This window comes from Protopterus annectens, chromosome 1.part1 (assembly GCF_019279795.1).
Source record: "Protopterus annectens isolate FY-2018-M chromosome 1.part1, PAN1.0, whole genome shotgun sequence".
In the NCBI taxonomy this organism is placed as follows: Eukaryota; Metazoa; Chordata; order Ceratodontiformes; family Protopteridae; genus Protopterus; species Protopterus annectens.
Window position 1 is genome coordinate 1,616,249,779 of NC_056726.1, and position 21,391 is coordinate 1,616,271,169.

The window sequence follows — 21,391 nt, forward strand, 5'->3', positions numbered from 1 at the left end:
TGTCCCATAGGTGTCACAGCTGTGCCAGACTGTTCCAGGAGTGTGTGTGTATGAGTGTGTGTGTGTGTGTGTGTGCGTGTGTGTGTGTGTGTGTGTGTGTGTGTGTGTGTGTGTGTGTGTGTGTGTGTGTGTGTGTGTGTGTGTGTGTTTTTGTGTACGTGTGTAACAGCCAGCCTTATAGTGCAGGTATTAATTTATATATGTTGTCTTCTCCTCACAGGTGGTGATGGGGGTGGTGGTCCCTCCCGCACAGAACCTGACATCAGTGTCTCTGTGGACTCTGACAATGATGCTAGTCATAGTGAGGCACAAGTGGTGTTTTCAGGGCTGAATCTGTGCCATTGGTCGGCATCTAACTGTTGTCCACAACATCCCTGCACGCATTCATGATGCCCACACATACCCAGTCCCCAGTGGCCACGGATAATGGACAGTTGGTGGGTGGTGGCATGAAACAGGTTAGTGTGGTGACTATGTGAAGTGAGAGTGTAAACACTTGCCATAGTCAGACTGCAGGCAATGTCCCATACAGTACCACTGGCACTACTAAAGGGGGGGGGCTGTCCACACAACACCACAGCAGGCCATGGGCATGTCATTCTGGCCGATCCTGTCAGGGACACGGATCCAGCAGACAGCAGTCACCATTGGGGAATAGTACCGCATCTAGCCTTGGGCCTAGTGGTGCCAATGAGACCCCTGGCAGGACCAGTTTACATATCCATGGCCAGAGATGATGAACTGTGCACCTTGGATGTATGGTCCACAGCTGTCCAACATACCTCTGTGTAGGGCAGCCACATGGCATGACTGTGTGCATACAAGCACACACACATCAACATCACAGCCAGGTCACCTCCAGACACACATACACCACCTCTGCATGTCCCATTCATAGAACACCCATCCAAACACACACACACATGATGTCAACTGTATGGCCTAGCCTAGGCCTCTGGCAAAGCCACACAACACTCTGTGCATATGATGATACCTGTGCCACATCCATGTCATCCATACCACTGATGCAGAGACATGCTACTATGGTTCTGACGCACAGGGTGAATTAAGTAAAGTTTAGCTATGTAATGCTGTACAAGGTGCTGTCAGCTGGCATTTGTAATGGGTACACTTCACAGTGTGTGCATCTTTTCAGCCATGATGCATTATTGGTGTTGGTAATGCTGACTGACTGTAGTCTCACAAGGTATTGTCTGTTTGTGTTCTAGGTGTTGGTGTGTCAGCAGGATGTGGCCCTGCACACATTGTCAATGAGGGGTATTGCAGAGTGGTAACACATTGACCATGTCATAGCCAAGCTACATCTGTATATCTACACAAATACCTGGTCTGTGTGAATGTTATTGCATGTGCCACAGAACTTATAGGGCTGAGGGGTGTATACAGGTATGTCTATGGTGGTTGACATCAGCAGCTCTTGTAAAGTGGACAATGATAAGTGTAGTGGGTGGAACACAGCTCAGATTGATAAAACCCACACCCCCAGAGGATATTGTGTCAACCAAAAAAACAGAAAATACTGTTCCCGCACACACAGTCACAAACACTCACACACACACACACACACACACACACACACACACACACACACACACACACACACACACACACACACACACACACACACAAACAAACACACATGAACAGGATCAAAGTTGCCTGAGTTGGGTTTGGAATTCCTACCCTCTAGTTACTGGTAGTACAGTGTTATGCGGTTATCGCATGTGGCATGGAACTAATAGTGTGATGTGTGTTCAAAGGTGCCTGTAAAGTGAATAACATCATGTGCCCTTGTCAGGTATGGCAATGGGGGGTGTACTGGGTGGGAAAGGACTCATACAGTTCAGCAAGCTCCTGTCTGGTGCCCTGCAGAGTTCTACAGCAACAGAGAGACAAAAGAGAGACTTTGGAGTGATTAAGTATAATTTTTCTGCATTTTCTTGCTGCCTTTAGTTAAATATGCCAACAAACGCCAATTTTCTAGTGTTTCTGTGATTTAAAAAGCTTGTTTCAGCTACATATTGTACTTATTTAACTGCCTGCACTTTAACAAAGTCATTTTTGTGTTTAAATTACCTGTTTAACTGTTGTAGGCTACACACTCAAGTGTGATAGCAATTTCTGTGCATTTAAAGTGTTTTTTGTATTGTATCTGCTTTATTTTCTGAAAAAAAAAACAAAAACACAAAAACAATACTTGTTTAACCACCTTTCTAAGCTAGTATAATCCAGTTTTCAGGTTAGTGCTGAATTCAGGGCTGTGTTTCTGTGTTTGCCCATACCTTACTTGGATAGAAGGAAGTTTCTCTGTTCACTGTGAGAGAGGGTGTTTTGAGCAGTCTATCTGTCCCTGGAGGAATGGTTTCAGCCCAGAAATTAGTAGTTTATTGGCCATTGTGGGCTAATTTCTCTCTCTTTCATTTCCCTGCTATAAAACCCGCATTTGTGAGGTTTTTGCGCTAGTATCCAGCTCAGCAAGCTCCTGCCTGGGGCCCTGCAGAGTTCTGCAGCAGCTGAGAGACAACAGAGAGACTTTGGAGTGATTAAGTATCATTTTTCTGCATTTTCATGCTGCCTTTAGCTAATTATGCCTAAAACAAAGATTTTCTAGAGTTTCTGTGATTTAAAAAGCTTGTTTCAGCTACATATTGTACTTATTTTACTGCCTGCACTTTAACAAAGTCGTTGTTGTGTTTAAAGTACCTGTTTAACTGTTGTAGGCTACACACTCAAGTGTGATAGCCATTTCTTTGCATTTAAAGTGTTTTTTTGATTGTATCTGCTTTATTTTCCAAAAGAAACAAACCCCTCCCCCCAAAAAATACTTGTTTTCCCGCCTTTCTAAGCTAGTATAGTCCAGTTTTCAGGTTAGTGCTGAATTCAGGGCTGTGTTACAAGTTTCTGTGTTTGCCCATACCTTACTTGGATAGAAGGAAGTTTCTCTGTTCACTGTGAGAGAGGGAGCTTTGAGCAGCCTATCTGTCACTGGAGGAGTGGTTTCAGTCCAGAAATTAGTAGTTTATTGGCTATTTTGGGCTAATTTCTATCTCTTTCATTTCCTTGCTATAAATCCCACATTTGCAAGGTTTTTGGGGTCTATATCAGAGCACGGAAATTCATTCTTTCGAATGTTCTTTTATATACCCCTAGTCAGCAAACACCAAAAATAGCAAAATAACAGATAACCAAATTTTTTCCTAGGGAAAGAATTTGGTTGTCTGTTTTCTGTCATTTCGCTATTTTCAGCGCTGTGGTGGAAGGTTACGGGTCGGGTTCAGGTAAGTGTGTGATTGGGCATGGTTTAGGTGAATTAGGGTTAGGGTGCAAGGGAGGTATGTGTGCGATTGTGTGGACGTGAGGGTTAGGGCGGGTTAGGTGAGTTAGGGTTAGGGCACAGGTGAGGTGAGTGTGCGATAGTGACGGACCTTAGGGTTAGGGTTTGGGTTAAGGTAAGTGGATAGTTAGTGGTGTTTGTGCAGTTTAGTGTAGGGTTAGCTGTAAGATTTTGGGTGCATGTGTTTGGATATCTGTTTGTTTGGTGTGCTTGTGTTGTGTGTATGTGTTTTGGAACAGTGAATTTTTTCCCTAGGAAAAAATTTGCTGTTCTGAATGTTCGATGTTGTCAGCATTCGCTGATTAGGGGTCGATGTAAGAACATTCAAAAGAATGAACTTTCAGTGTTCTGATATAGACCCAGGTTTTTGCACTAGTATACAGCTCAGCAAGCCCCTGCCTGATGTCCTGCAGAGTTCTACAGCAGCAGAGAGACAAAAGAGAGACTTTGGAGTGATTAAGTATCATTTTTCTGCATTTTCTTGCTGCCTGTAGCTAATTCCACCTAAAATGCCAATTTTCTAGAGTTTCTGTGATTTAAAAAGCTTGTTTCAGCTACATATTGTATTTATTTTACTGCCTGCACTTTAACAAAGTCGTTTTTGTGTTTAAAATACTTGTTTAACTGTTGTAGGCTACATACTCAAGTGTGATAGCCATTTCTATGCATTTAAAGTGTGTTTTTGATTGTATCCGTTTTATTTTCTGAAAAAAAACCAAAAAAAAAATACTTGTTTTCTCGCCTTTCTAAACTAGTATAGTCCAGTTTTCAGGTTAGTGCTGAATTCAGGGCTGTGTTACAAGTTTCTGTGTTTGCCCATACCTTACTTGGATAGAAGGAAGTTTCTCTGTTCACTGTGAGAGAGGGAGCTTTGAGCAGCCTATCTGTCCCTGGAGGAGTTGTTATAGCCCAGAAATTAGTAGTTTATTGGCTATTTTGGGCTAATTTCTATCTCTTTCATTTCCCTGCTATAAAACCCGCATTTGCGCAGTTTTGCACACCGAGCAGTGCTGGTTAGCTATGGTATACCTATTCCCAGCTCCACAAAGTCTACTGTTCAATTTTTCCCTTGGAACTAGACAAACTTTCAACTTAAGCAGTAAAACCATTCACTTCTCATCCCGGCACTTGCTCAAAACCCATAGCAAGCACTAATAAACCTTAGCACTAGACCCCCGTCTACCAGCTAATCAGTAAAACAGTTCACTGTACCTATCCTGGCATGTCCAAAGGGCAGTTTCATGTGGACTCTCCAGCCCAGCTGGTGAATCTGGGCATTTTGAGGCAATGTTACAATTTCTTCATGTACACAGCCAACCCTCTCCTCCATTCACCAAACACTAATACATGCGAGAGATGCAATTATACAGCCAAACTGGAGGCTAAGCTCTCTCAACACAAGACTGGACCAGGCAGTCAAGAGGAGAAGGGAATATCTTGCATCACACCACCAGTCTCACATAGACCTATGAAACCATCACTGGCAAAAAACACACATAAATACAAGAAAACATACTTGGAGACTAAATAAAAATCTGCAAAAACAACTTGAGTCCTCCAAAGCAGACATCCAAGCAACCTCCACCCCCCCCCACTACAAACCATGAAACACATACTTCACGAAACCAGTGTGCCATGCAATTACAGCCCTTAAGGCAACATAACATACCCAACACACTAGTAATAGGTGACTCTATAGTCAGGCACACTGACATCCCACTCACTAGGCTGAACAAGGAGAAGGTTACTGTTAGCTGCCTGTCGGGTGCCAGGATCCGCCACATACAAAAATCACTCAGGTCACTCCAGAACAATTACAAATATGACTGTGTCATTGTCCATGTTGGTGTGAATGGCCTGAGCCATATATCCCTGGACTACATGAAAAGAGACATGGAGGAGCTCTCTGATCACATAGCCCAGGTCAGTATGACCCTGACCCTGAATAGCATCCTTCCCTCACTAAGAATGATACCATAGTATAGAGAAAATATTATCAATTTCAACAATTGGCTAAGCTTCTGGTGTCATTCAAAGGGGATCCAGTATCTGTCAGCCTAGGATGGCATGCTCGACAAGCCACGTTGCTTCACTAGAGACGGCTTGCACCTGTCACCCTTAGGCTTTTGAATACTTGCCAAGGCTCTTGCCACTCCCATAGTGCCTTTTTTAGGCAAGGCTCAAAAGACAAACCCACCGCTATAAACAGCACAAGTAACAAAAAACTGAGGGTAATGCTGCTCAATGCCAGAAGACTAAACCTCAAAATGCACTCACATGAGGCACTCTTCAGTATGGAGAAAATCAATATATGTGCAGTAACAGAAACCCATTTAAGGCTCCAGAGAGCACTCCAGCACTACCAGGCTACAACTCATACCATACATTTCGGCCACAAAACCCGGACTGAAATACAGAAGGTGGGGGGGTATCCATATTCATCAAGGATAACCACACCTCCAGGTTAGGGGCACAGCACGATGCTTCAGAGATCATCCGCGTGCAACTAACAACGAGCAAAACTGCTATTCAAATTATAACTTGCTACAGATCACCCACTATGTCCCAGGACCCCCATTCCACATTCCTGGAAATACTGGGAAATATAAAGGTCCTACCAAACACCCTGATATTGGGTGATTTCAATTACCCAAACATTAACTGGGAGAACTACTCAAGTACAAACTCCCTTGCCCAACATTTCCTAGAATTTATAAACTCAAACGCCCTGGATCAACTGGTCAATACCCCCACCAGAGGTGACAACATATTGGACCTGGTCATCACCAACATGGGCCACCAGTGCTCCACACTGGAGGTCAGCCCCTTGCTGGTAAGATCTGACCATAAACAAATCACTTTGGATATCCATATTCCGCCCCCTCCCCCAGACAAGAAAGCCACCATGAAAAACTTTTCAAAAGCAAACTTCACATTACTTAAGACCAAGGTGGGAAGTTTCAAAGCCCCCATGCTAAAGGATAATACTGTCCAAGCTGCAAAATCCATTACTAATGCACTCTACGGACACCTTCAAGAATGCGTGGATTGTGCTATCCCAAACAAAACCAAGACTCACTCCTCCAAGAAAAGGAAACCAGTCTGGTGGACCCCTGCCATAAACAAGCTATGCAATAGAAGGAGGAAACTAGTACAGAAAAGAGTAAAATCCCAAGAAAAGAAGAATCCCCGATCAGTATCAGCAAGAAACTACGCTCCCTCATAAAATCATCCAAGGCTAGCTTCGAAAGAAAAATTGCCATGGACTCCAAAGATAACCATAGGGCATTCTTTAGCTATGTCAATAATCTATGTGACATTTCTCAGATCTGCTCGGAGTTAGTGCAGAATGGCACAAAATACACTGAGCCTACTGATATAGCCAACATCCTGGCAGACATGTTCATTGTAATCTTCACCCCACTCTCACCCCCAAAAGGGCCCATAACTATACCAGAAGAATGTAGTGCCTGTGAAATCACAGACACTCAGGTTAAAAAAGCCCTCTCCAAAGCCATAAACACAGCATCAATGGGACCGGACGGTGTCCCAGGCTGCGTCCTACACGAGCTCAATGATGAACTAACCTCTCACCTTAACACATAGTTTAAACTCAGCCTCTCCACAGGCTACGTGCCCACAGAGTGGCACACAGCAACTGTTATTCTGGTCCACAAAGGTGGAGCAATAACCGATCCCGGGAACTATAGAACTATAAGCCTCACTAGCTTGGTCTGCAAAGCTATGGAATGCATCATCATGGATCTCATTAACAGAGATATTGGGAACCTCCAAACACTGGACCCTACTCAGTTCGGCTTTGTTAAGGGCAGATCATGCCTCATAAACCTGGTGGACTTCTTTGAGACAGTTACCAAGGCTATAGACGAGGGAAACATGGTCCACACAGCCTATCTAGACCTCGCTAAGGCCTTCAACACCATTCCCCACTAAGGTATTATAGACAAGCTCCCCAGCCTAAACATAAACCCCTACATCATGAGATGGGTTGGCAACTGGCTCACGGACAGAACCCACATGGTAAGAGTTGCAGGAGCTAGGTCTGACTCTAAACTGGTTACAAGTGGCATTTCCCAGGGCTTAGTCCTACGACCCCTCCTGTTCAGCATATACTTCTCAGGGGTACAGGCAAGCACAGGAGGACTATGGCAGACCAAGTTCGCAGACAACTGCAAAGTAGGGGCTATAATTGACTCTCTGGCTGACACAGACATCCTCCAAAAGGGTCTCACTGAGAAAGATACCTGGTGTCAAAACCATGGCCTCAAGCTAAATTCCAAAAAGTGCATAGTCATCCCCTTTGGAAAAAACAAAGTACCCACAAACTACTACATAGGTGGTAGCCCCCTAAATATGGAAGACGTAATAAGGGATCTGGGGACCCAAGTAGATAGTAAACTTTCCTTTGATAATCACAAAAGGGTTATTATCCAGATCGAAAGAGGTCATTGGGCCCCTCTACGCATCACTCATCAGACCCATCATGCAGTACAATGCCCCATTTGGGATGTACCTTACAAGACACCTGCAAAAACTGGAAAGACCACAGAAGTACCTCACCAAGAGGATCACTGGCCTCAAGCAGATGCCCTATGCAGCTCGAATGAAGAAACTCCGGCTGTACTCAGTTGCATACCACCTACTCAGAGGTGATCTCTGCCTGACATACAAGGCCATGTCCAACCCAGAATTGAGGGTCATGCTCCACCTAAAGAAAACCATATCCCCTCAAGCCACACGCTCCAGAGATCTAAACCTCACTACAACAATAAATAGGACGTGCTGGAGGGATATATTCCTGTCCCAGAGACTTCCCATGCTCTGGAACAAGATACCAATCTACATTAGACAGAGATCCTCGCTAACCCCCTTCAAGAGAAACCTTGACGAGTAGATGGGAAACAGAAAGTTTACCCCAGGGATCACTTCAATGGCTCTGCTGGATAGAGGCACAGGGAACTAATCTAAGAGGGTGGTGAAAGCCAACACATTCTGGCTAGGCTTATAAATGACTTTGGGAAGATAGCCTAGTACCTACCCATGAACCTATGAACCTATAATACTGTCACATATGAGTCTACACACTCACAAACACTGCTATACACACCAATGCACACACACATTTGCCAGTATTGACATTAGCAGCCCTGCCTATCATGTTCTCCTCCTTACTACCTGTTTCTATTGGAGTCCCACAAGGCTCCATTCTCCTCCTCTCTCTCTCTCCTACATAAACGTAAACGATCTTAACACTGTGTAATCCCTCAGATCCAAACCATCCAATGTCTTGACTTCACTGATTCTACATTCAGCATCTCAGAGCTACTCTCCTCTCTCTAACTCTTCAACCAACTCAAACTACTAGAAACTACCTATTTCTACCTTTCCTTAATTCTCCTTAAACTAAAAAAACTAACTTCCTCCCACCACCAACCCCTTTTCCTCCCCTTTAAATTCAACATCTTGTCTACACTAACAATACCTGGCACATCAATTACATCATTAAAACTGTTAACAAAAAAATAGTTCTCTTTTTACGTGATTAAACCATTTCTACACCTCCCTCCAGAGCTCTCCATAGCCCACTCCCATCCTATCTACTCTCTTTTTCCCCTCCCCAACTTGTTTAACCTTACTTAAAAGAGGCTAAAATAAATAAACTAGCAACTTGTTACTGTAGGGCATTGCCCAGTAACACCAGTAACCCTTTCCAACATCACATCCTACAACCTTAGGCTGGCTTAGGCTGGCTTGAGCTCTCAAAACTCTGTTATGATTCACAATTACTATTACACAGAGCTTCTGACAAACACCCCATCCCCAATACTATCTGTTAGTCCTTGGTCCATAATCTTATCTCCTTCCTCTAAACTCTCTTGCCCTGCTGTTCTCCCTCTCTTATCCTGACTCTCTTCTCTTCCCTCTCCTCTCCTCTCCACTATCTTCCTAACTTGTCCACTTTTACTTACTACTACTTTCTTTCTCCTTTTCCCTCTTCTACACATCCTACATTTCCTTCACATCTCCATCTCCTGCTCTCTCTCTCTCTCTTTTTGTTTTTCTTAAGCTTCTAATTTCCAATTTTTAATCTTTTTAAATGACCTTACAATTTTTTTTTACAGCTTTTAGTTTTTACCTAGGTTTTTGTGTTGTACTTGTACATTGTTAAATATTGTTTAGTTTCTTTCTTATTTTTTTGTGAGCTTTCTTTCCCTGCCTCTACTGAAAATGGACATGTATCCAGCTAGACTAGCCTGGTTAACAAATGGAAAATAAATAAAAAATAAATAAATAAAAATTCTTCATTCCATACTGTTACATAGTTGTTGTACATAGCATGCGGCTTATAGGGCTGAAGAGTGTCTACAGATACCTCTATGGTAATGTAAACAGCAGGCTTCATAAAGTGGACCTTGGGACTTGTACAGAGAGTGCCATGGCCTAAAATTGCAAACCATAAGCTAATCACCCTTTACATCCACATCCTTACCCCACCCCCCAGTAAGGAAACCTCCGTAAAAAACTTATCCAAAGCCAACTTCATGCTACTCAAGTCAGAAGTGACAAACTTCATGACACCCATGCAGACGGAAACTGAAAGTTCAAACCACAGATGTAGATAAAAATTATTCCAAATGACAAAACCAGTAATATATCCTTTAATAAAAGCACAAAAAAACTCTCTAGCGCCTCGGCATAAAAGCCTTCCAGGAGATAATACAAAGAGAGAAAGAACATCTCTTATAAAGATACATCAATTACTATAAATCAACCAATAAAACAATTAGCTAATTCTATTAGCACTTTACAATAAAAATTTCCAATTACATTCCTGGTTTAGTCCACCAGGAGTTAAAGTATTATACTTTAAAATGAAGACTGCTTCTTTAGACAATAACTTATTTTTTAAACAAATTGCATTTGTTGCTGTAACTTGTTCTAAAATACAACCTTTTAAATCCATGTAAGCCCCCCCCCCCCATGCATTTCATTAAAATGGGAAGCTACAGGCCTTTCTAATTTTTTATTCTTGATATCTCGAATATGTTCTTGCAGTCTAACCTTAAAAGACCTTTTGCTCTCTCCAATATAAAACAAATTGCATGGACATTTGAGAGCATAAATAATGCCCACTGCATTACAAGTATACTCTGTTATTGGTTTGTATTTTATACCATTAATTTTGTCAACATATTTAATTTCATATGGACAAACTGAACAATTTCCACATGCCCAAGTACCTACCCTTATAATTTCATGACTCATATTAATACTCTGTAAAGAAAACCTTGTATGAACTAGCATATCTTTTAAATTACGACCCCTCTTAAATGAAATCAAAGGAGAATGCCATACATTATTTAATTTATATCTTACTTTAGTCAGAAAGGACCAATAATATTTTTTAACCGCTATAATGTCATCAGAAAGTACATTATATGAAGTGACAAAATAAATCTTATTTCCTGTTTGATTTATTTTTTGCAACAAATTATTACTATATTCATTTTTATTTTTTATATCTATTCCCAGGGAGCATAACTTTTCTAAAGCTTTTCTAATAACTTCTATAGTATATCCCCTATTTCTGAACATCTGACAAGAATTGAGAATTTCTCTCTCTAAAATATGACTCGTTACATAACCTACTAACTCTTAATAGTTCCCCATAAGGCAAAGAGTTCAAAATATGATTCGGATGACAACTATGTCCATCCAAAAAGTGTCCATCATCACCAAATTTTCTTTGTATGCTCGTATTAATTTTTCCTTCTTCATTATTACCTTTTAATATTAGATCCAGAAAAACAACCGAATCTCCACTTTGTAAACCTTCAAATATTAAACCTAACTGATTAAAATTTAACAAATTAACAAAATCTGTTATAAACTCCATACCCCTCTTACATAAAACATTAAATCATCTATAAATCTAAAACAATGAACCACATACTTTTTAAAAAAATCTAACCTATACAAAAAAAAATAATTTCAAAATAGCCCATAACTAGATTGGCATATATAGGGACAAAAGGTGCCCCCATAGCTGTACCTTGTATTTTCTGGTATACTACCTGATTAAATTTAAAAAAATATTAACTAAACTAAAATGAAGTAGTTCAATAATATAATTTGACACTGGACTATTTCCCCCCCAAAAAATTCAAGAGCATCTATACCTATTGAATGTTTGATACTTGTATATAAGCTCTTAACATCCAATACAATTCAATAACAATCTTTCTCCCATGGTATATGTATATTTTTTTCTAAAAAATCAAAAGAGTCCTTTATACAGGAATCCAAAACTGTTACAAATTTAGATAAATAACAATGCAGCATAATTCCAATATTATGTAAGAAATAGTTACTAGCTGCCACTATAGGGCGACCTGGGGGATTTACTAAATCTTTATGCACCTTGGGCAAACAATAAAATTTCACCATAGTACAATTATCTGTATTAAATTTAACATTTATATCCTTTTTAGACAGATAGCCAAGTCTGTAACCTTTTATTATAATATCTTTGAAATTTATCACAGCTTGTTCATATTCCGCAATACTAGATATTTTCTACACTTCTCTCAAATTCAAATGGTTCATACACATTTGTAAATATTGAGAAAAATGTAGCACCACTATTTTATTACCTTTATCTGAGGGTTTAATAACCAAATCTTTCCTTTTACTCAAATTCTGTAAAGCCTGCCACTCTCTTTTACTTAAATTATAATTTATGGCATTTTTATTTTTCCAAAAATTCAGAAAAAGATTATCCACTGAATGATGTACCATCGCTGAAAAATGTGAAATTCCCTCATGCCTAAAAGGTGGAATAAAAGTACTTTTAGCTGGTACCTTTTCAGTATCTATCAAACAATAAGCATTTGTTTCATCACAATCAAAGGAAGAAGAATCACATGTAAAAAAACTTTCACTTGATTCTGAATCACTTTGATCACTTTCTATTACTGTAAACACATCCTTATAAAAAAAAAATAGATAGATGTAACTTACGTATCAATTGAAAAACTTCAATATAAGTAACATGCTTTCTAGGAATAGCCATAGGTATAAACTTTAAGCCACGGCTTAACACAACCATCTCACACTCACTTAAACTGTAACCTGATAAATTCATAACAAAAACATTTCCTATATTTTTTACTTGGGAACTGAAAGTTCGACTGCAGAATCCTACACTAAGGCAGTGTACGAGCACATCCACTCATGCATGAATCATGCCATCCCAAATAGAACCAATATGCTCTCCTCCAAAAGAAGGAAGCCAATCTGTTGGTCTCCTGCCATAAACAAACTTTACAACAAAAGGAAGAAACTGATGCAGAAAAGAGGAAAATTCCAGGATGCAAAAAACACTCTTACCAGCCTTAGTAAGAAGCTGAGATCCCTCATAAAATCCTCCAAAGCTAGTTTTGAAAATAAAATTGCCAAAGTTCCAAAGACAACCACAAGTCATTCTATAGATATGTCAAGAATCTAAATCGCAATGCTCAGATCTCCTCTGAGCTACAACAGACTGGTATTAAATATACTGATCTCAAGGATATTGCCAATATCCTGGCAGATCAATTCAGTGCCAACCTCGCCCCCTCTCGCCCCCTAAAAGGTCCATCTCAATACTGAAAGATTGCCAAATTCTGGTAATAATGGCCACACAGGTAAAAACCACACTTTCCGAAGCTAAGAATACAGCATCCATGGGACCAGACAACATCCCAGGCTCTGTACTACATGAACTACAAAATGTACTGGCACCTCACCTAAGTGTCATATTTAATCATAGCCTCACCTCAGGCTTCATGCCCACTGAGTGGCACACAGCTACAGTTATCCCACTCCACAAGGGGGATCCACCTTGGATCCTGGAAAGTACCGCCCCATCATTCTGATAAGCCTGATCTGCAAGGCCATGGAACTTATAAACAAAGACATTGGCAACCTTCAAACACTGGACCCCACCCAGTTTGGGTTTGTGAAGGGCTGATCTTGTCTCTTGAACCTGACTTCTTTGAATCAGTCTCAGAGCTATGGACGAGGGTAAGTCAGTCCACACAGCATATCTGGACCTCGCCAAGGCCTTTGACACCATCCCTCACTCTGGAATCTTAGATAAAATTACTAAACTGGACATAATCCCTACATCACTTGATGGGTTGCCAACTGGCTTACTGGCAGAACCCACTGAAAAAGTAGCCGACTCCAAATCCAGCTCCAGACAAGTGAAAAGTGGAGTACCTCAGGGTTCAGTCCTGGGACTGCTCTTGTTTGGCATCTACTTCTCTGAAGTACAGGCCAACATTAAGGGACTCTGGCTAACAAAGTTTGCAGATGACTGCAAGCTGCGAGCCATTATTGAATCTCCAAATGATGTGGATATTCTACAAAAGGGCCTTACAGAAACATATGCTTGGTGCCAGAGCCATGGGCTCAAGCTCACTGCCAAGAAATGTATAGTTATCACCTTTGGGAAAAAACATGAACCCGTGAATTGCCACATTGGCGGCAGTACACTAAACACTAAAAGTGTGACTTAGGGACACAGATGGACAGTGGTCTCACCTTTGATAACCACATCACCCCAACAGTCAGAAAATCCTTCTATGTGGCACACCTCATCACTAAGGGCTTTTCATCCAGAAAAAAGGAATTCATTGTCCTACTGTACTCATCCCTCATTAGACTCATTATAGAATACAATGCCCCATTTGGTATGTACCTCTCAAAACATCTGCAACAACTGGAAAGGCCACAGAAATACCTCACTAAAAGAATCACAGGCCTAAAGAAGATGTCCTATGCTGACCATCTAAAAAAACTCCAGCTATTCTCTGTCGCATATCGTCTACTCAGAGGTGATCTCTGCTTAACATAGAAGGCCATGTCAAATCTAGAGCTGTTGGACATGCTCCACTTAAAGAAATCCCAATTGCTCAGAGCCACATGCTCCAGGGATCTAAACCTTGTCATCACAATGAAAAAAAACATGCTGGAGGGATAGGTTCCTGTCCCAGACACTCCCCAGACTCTGGAATAGACTGCCCATGCATGTCAAGCAGAGCACCTCTTTGTCCCTCTTCAAAAGGAACCTTGATGATTGGATGGGAGCTAGGGAATTCACCCCTGGGAATCACGTCAGTCTCCCTGCTAGACAGGGGTCCAGGGAAGTAAATATTATGGGAAGAAATATCCAGGGAATTGTTATGGCTAGGGTTGTTTATGCCCTAGGATTGATAGCCTAGTACCAACCTATGAACCTATGAACCATGGTTATAGTTCTCACTCAGACACACACACACACACACACACACACACACACACACACACACACACACACACACACACACACACACACACACACACATATGTCAGGACTGAAATTAGAACCTCTTTCTATCTAGTTATGGCTACTACAGTGTTATACATTTATTGCATGCACCACGGAGCTTATAGGGTGAAGAGTATCCCATGGCTTTTCTAAGGTGAACAACATCACCAGCCCTTGTAAAGTATAACAATGGGCAGTGTACTAGGAGAGTGTGGCCTCAAAATGCTGTATCTTACATATATACACACACATACAAACACTTACACATACACACTCTCACATTTTCCAGGACTGAGATGAGAACCCATACCTATCTAGTTATTGGTACTATAGTGTTATGCAGGTATCGCATACACCACATGGCTTGTAGGGTGAAGAGTGTCCCAAGGTACCTGTAAAGGGAATAACATCACCAGCCCTTGTAATGTATTGCAATAGAAGGTGTACTGGGTGAGATGGGCCTCAAACTACTTTCACCTACTGTATTTCCCCAAAAAATAAGACCGGGTCTTATGCTATTTCCCCCACCAAAATACGCATTAGGGCTTATTATCAGGGGATGCCTTATTTATCCACACCATCCAACAATCTACCTTTATTCATTTATTCATGTACAAAAATCAACATTTATTAATGAACACAAATCAACATTTATTCATGTACAAAAATTGACATTTATTCATGTACACAAATTGACATTTATTTCGTACTTTTCTGTTACTGGACCACAGTTCTAATACGTTAAAACAGTTATGTGAGAATTCTACATAAACAATGCACCAAACCTTTCAACTTCAGAATATCTGCAGCCTGGCTTTCACAGTTATTCAAATACAGTCCTGTCATCTTCTTCTGGAACATTGTCATAAGTGTCCAACCCCCAAATTTCATGTGACTCCATTTCCTGTAGAACCATTGGCCCAATTTGTCATGCCTAGCAATAGAGCTCTCCTTAAATGAGCACTGCTTGTCCAAGTAGCCTGCTCGTAGTGCATTGGCAACACATCTGTCAATGATTTTATCCCATGACTTTTTTACACAAGTCATGACCTATTGCAGGCTAGGCTTCACAAAGTTTACATGCTGATTTCTCTCCATTCTATTTTCAATGCAGTCATTGAGTTACATGTGCAAATGGTCCTTGAATGGCTTGTTTATTGCAATATCAAGAGTCTGGAAATAGGCAGTCATTCTTGCGGGAATCATTATTTGATCTATTCTTCTCTGTGCAAGGAATTTCTTTATTTCTTTAGTGCGGTGAGTGCTGGCTGAATCCCAGACTAGCAGACCTCTTTTGCCACCTTGCAAAACAAGTGGCAGCATTACATTGACCCACTTCCTTATAGCTGCTTGTGTGCACCAGGCTTTTTCAGTTTCAAGAATGTAAATGCCTGAAACACGTTCAGTCTTATTTTTCTTACCCTTACTAATGATTAGAGGTGGGATTTTCTTTCCATTTAGATGAATTTCCAAAATACAGGTAACACGTGCACTCTTGTAACCAGTGGAGGGAATGTAGATTGATGAGGCACCCCTCTGATCAATTGTTTTTGAGATCATTGACCCATAAACACTGCAGTTTCATCCATAGCAATCATGTTGGAGAGTTGGTATTTAGAAAAGTCAATGCCATCAACAAAGGACTTGAATGTAAGTGCATGTTTAATTACTTCAGTTTCTTTCAGCTTGAACAGTGTTGTTGATCTTCTTAGAGACAGTTCATATCAGTGAAGGAAGCCATCCAGCTAATGTTGTGATGATTTGAATTCTACTGGGGATATTTCTAACTGTGGTGCCATTGCAAGGGCAAAAGCTTGGATATCAGCCCTGCACACAACCAAAACCTTTGCTCTCCTGTTAGCAATCCACTCACAGATGATGTCTTCCTGCTTAGGAAATAGTGGTTGCTGACCTGATCCACACTTGCACTTCTTAGCATTTCCCTCGTTGGCCTGTTGACTGAGGTTATCGTACGCTGTACTCCATTTTTGGACCATTCAGAGGTCTAACTTCTTCCCTTTGCAGAAAGCCATCAGATTCTTTCCCTGAGAGTCCGCCATGATTTCTTTCTTTTACACGACGGAATAGCTCTTTCTTTTTGCACTCATCTTGTCTTTGGGGGGTAATTTGAAGACTTACGAGACTGGAGTGGCAACACAAAATGATGCTGTTTACAAAGAGAAGACACACCCACAACCATGCAGTATCATGTGCGCGTGCTCTACACACATTGTCTGTACGTTGATCGATCAAAATACACCTTCCAGTGTTTATGGGCCAAGGATCTCAACCATCAAGTGTGAGTGATGGTTAGGGTTACAGTAAGAATTGTGGAGGACTCCCAGGCAAAGAATCTTATGACTTTCTGCAAAGAGAAGAAGTTGGGTGTCTGAATGGTCCAGAAATGGTGAGCAGAGTACGATAACCTCAGTCAACGGGTGTCTATAATATTATTTTATAATTCAACACGTCTGTCATGTGTTGTTGACAAGCTTAACTGGGGCTTAATTTTGGGGTAGGGTTTATATCATGACCACCCTGGAAAACCATGCTAGGTCTTATTCTCTGGTTAGGTCTTATTTATAAAGAAATACGGTACATGTTCACACACTCACAAAAACTTTTATACATACTAATGTACACACACACACGTTTGCCAGTACTGAGATCCATACGTTCATAGGTATGTACTAACCGAATGGCCATGGAGCTTTTACAAGCCTAGCCCATAGGATTTCCCTGGCATCATGCCACCTGACATTACTCCACAGTGTGTCTATTGAGTATAGCCTCTGTAGTGATCCCTGTGGTGAAATTTCTATTCCTCATTCACTCATCCAGATTCCTCTTGCAGAGGGACAGAGAGATGCTCTGCTTGACATGTATGTGAAGTCTTTTCCATAGCATGGCCAGTCTCTGGGTTATGAACCTGTCCCTCTGGCATGTTCTGCTGATTGTGGAAATGGGGCTGAGATCTCTGGGGCATGTGGTATGGATTGATTGGGTTTCTTTAGATGTAGCATGCCTAACAGAGCTTGGTCAGACATGGCTTTGTAAGTCAAGCAGAGATCACCTCTAAGTAGCCAATATGAGACAGATAATAGTTGGAGTTATTAGACTCTGTACATATAGGACAAGTGTTTAAGGCCTAGGATCCTCTTTGTGAGGTACCTTTGCATCGTCTCCAGTTGTTGCAGGTGTCTAGTGACGTACATGCCAAATGGACCATTGTACTCGATGATTGGCCTAATGAGGGAAGAGAGGGAGGCAATGACCTCTTTCTTCCTGGATGCAACACCTTTAGTAATGAGATGTGCCACATAGAAGGACATTCGGACCACAGTGGCACTGTGCTGGTCAACAGAGAGGTCACTGTCAACCTGTTTTCCCAGTTCTCTTATAACGACTTCTGTGTTCAGTGGACTACCATCAATGTGGTGATTCATGGGACATTGTTCATAAAGGGGCTGGCAACACATTTTCTAGCATTGAGCATAAGTCCAGGGTACTGACAACAGTCATAGGGTCTCAGTGAGGCCTTTCTGCAGGATGCCAACATCACTGGAGGAGGTAAAATAGGACCCACCTTGCAGTCATATGCAAACATTGGCAGCCAGAATTCCTTCTTGCTGGGCTGGACTTCATAGGCGTGTATACCAAACATGAGGGGGACCCAGGACCAGACCCTGTGGTAGTCCAATCATGGCTGGTCAGCAGTCTGACATTGTGTCCGCTGCTTTCACACTGTCGGTTCTATCTCTGAGCCTGTTTGTAACCAACCTAGTGATAAAGGGGTTGATGCCTAGCTGAGCATGTTTGTCTATGATTCCTGAGTGGGGAATGGTACCAAAGGATTAGAAGCCCACCTATCTTGTTATTTATTCCATACAGTTATAGTTATTTCACGTGGCACAGAGCTTATAGGGCTACAGAGTGTCTACAGCTACCTCTACAGTGGATAACAACAGTGGGCCTTGTAAAGTGGACATTGGGATGTGTAGTGTGTGGACCACAACAAAAAATTGCTGGTTCCTTAACACACATGCCCAGGATGCTGTTCTTGCACACACACACACACTTGCCAAAAATTAGATTAGAACCCCTACCTATCTAGTTATTGTTACTACATTGTTATGCATTTATCACATGAACAATGGAGCTTATAGGGTGAAGGGTATCCCAAGGTACTTCTAAGGTGAGAAACATCACCAGCCCTTGTAATTTATGGCAATGGGAGATGTCCTTGGTGAGAAAGGCCACAAAATACTTTAACTGACAGATATACACACATACAAAAACACTCACCAGGACTGAGATTAGAACCCCTACCTAACTAGTTATGTGTATTACAGTGCTACATAGTTATCACATGCAACACAGAGCTTATAGGGCTGAAGGTTGCCCAAAGCTACTTCTAAGGTGACTGACATCAGCAGGACTGCTAAAGTAGGGAAATGGGAAGTGCACTGGTTGGGAATGGGCTCAAAATCTTTTAACCTACAAACACATGCACTTTTACATTTGTCAGGACTGAGATTAGGACTCCTACCTAACTAGTTATTTTATTTATACTATAATCTTACACAGCTATCACACACACCACAGAGCTTATAGGGCCAATGGCTGCCCAAAGGTACTTCTAAGGTGACTGACATCAACAGAACTGCTAAAGTAGAGCAATGGGAAGTGTACTTGGTCTGAATGGCCTCAAAATCTTTAACTTATAAACACACACACTTTTACATTTGCCAGGACTGAGATTAGAACCACTACCTAGCTAGTTATTTGTATTATAGTGTGACAGTTATCACATGCACCACAAAGCTTATAGGGCTGAGGGCTGCCCAAAGGTTCTTCTAAGGTGACTGACATCAACAGGCATGTTAAAGTAGGGCAATGGGAAGTGTGCTGGGTGTGAATGGGCTCAAAATCTTTAATATATAAACAAACATGCACACACACTTTTACATTTGTCAGGCATGAAATTATAACCCCTACCTTACTAGTTATTGGTACTACAGTGTTATGCAGTTATCACACACATCACAGAGCTTTTAGGGCTGAGGCCTGCCCAAAGGTACTTCTAAAGTGACTGACATCAGCAATATTGTTAAAGTAGGGCAACAGGAAGTGTACTGTGTGGGAAAGGACTAAAACACTTATTCTTACATCCATCCCCCCAACACTTACATAAGCCAGGACTAGGATTAGAACCCCTACCTATTTATAATTACAGTGTTACGCAGTTATCACATGTGCTATAGAGCTTACAGGACTAAAGCCAGTCCAAAGGTACTTCTAAGGTGAATGGCATCAAAAGATATTGTAAAGTAGGGCAATGGGAAGTGTACTGGGTTGGTAAGGCATCATAATACTTAGACCTATAGAGAGAGAGAGAGAGAGACACACACACACACACACACACACACACACACACACACACACACACACACACACACACACACACACACACACACAAACACACACACACACAAAGGTAGGTGATGTGATATTACAACCCCCACCTCAGTACCATCAGACAGTGATTCTCATCTTCATGCTAGAACATGCCAGTAGTTACACCTGGTTTGCAACTATCTGCAGCAGGACATCAAAGGCTAGACCTTCTTCCACAATCCAGCCAGTTGGGAGGTGTGGCTAGAGTCGACTGACTGATGAAGTAGTGTAAAAGGTCCAGCACCTTTGTGATATACTGGCTGGGGAACTCCTGGTTGTACGGTATTCTTCTTACCTGAAAGGTCCTATCCTGGTGTGACCATACCTCTCAACTGTACAGATTATCACAGATTATCCAGATTCATGCTTCACATATCTGGTCAATTTCCCTTTACATTGTGGTTTTCTATCAAGTTTGTTGCAAATCACTCAGGGTTGCAGACAGGAAATAATGACCAAACAGTAGAGTTTCAGACTTCACACCCTTAATGACATCCGTGCTACTACACACCCCCTCTGTGATTCTATCACCTTTCTAACATTATGAGAGCATTATTCCAAAAGTGTCCCTATAGTTGGGCTTTTATCCCACCATCATGTATAGCTTTGTCCAGATTTCTTGCTCTACGGGGTTGAGAAATATGCTACTAGCATTTAGTGGCATGGCCTTTCATTTGCATTTTGCTGACTGTGTTATGTTGACAGTATGGACCCCATGACATTCCCTACAATGGCACTATGGGTAAGGCATTGGCCTTTGCCATAGGCCTGTAGGCCTTGTGTGACTGCTACTGGCCATCTGTAGCAAGGCAGTGTGTTCTGTCACTCATATGTTCCCAGGCTGCCAGGCAGTGGATCCCCCTGGAGTGACAATGGTAAGTGAGTCAGGTGTTACTGACAATCACTTTCTGTTCATATTGATCCATCCCTCTGGGTGACAGCAGAACACTGCTTCTGGCTAGGGACATACCTGCATGTGACACATATTCAGCACTCTGCATCATGTCTGTCTTTCTATAGTCAGTGAGGTACTTCTAACATTATTCACACCGCCATTGACCAGGCTAGTGTGATACCTGTACCTGTTGTGGGGTTACTTGAGTGCATGTGTGATATGGCAGATTATGGCACTGCCAAACAAGTAATCGTGACTTTCTCCTTATCCTGCCTGGAGTGTGGCACATCTGTGCGCTTCACAGTGGAGT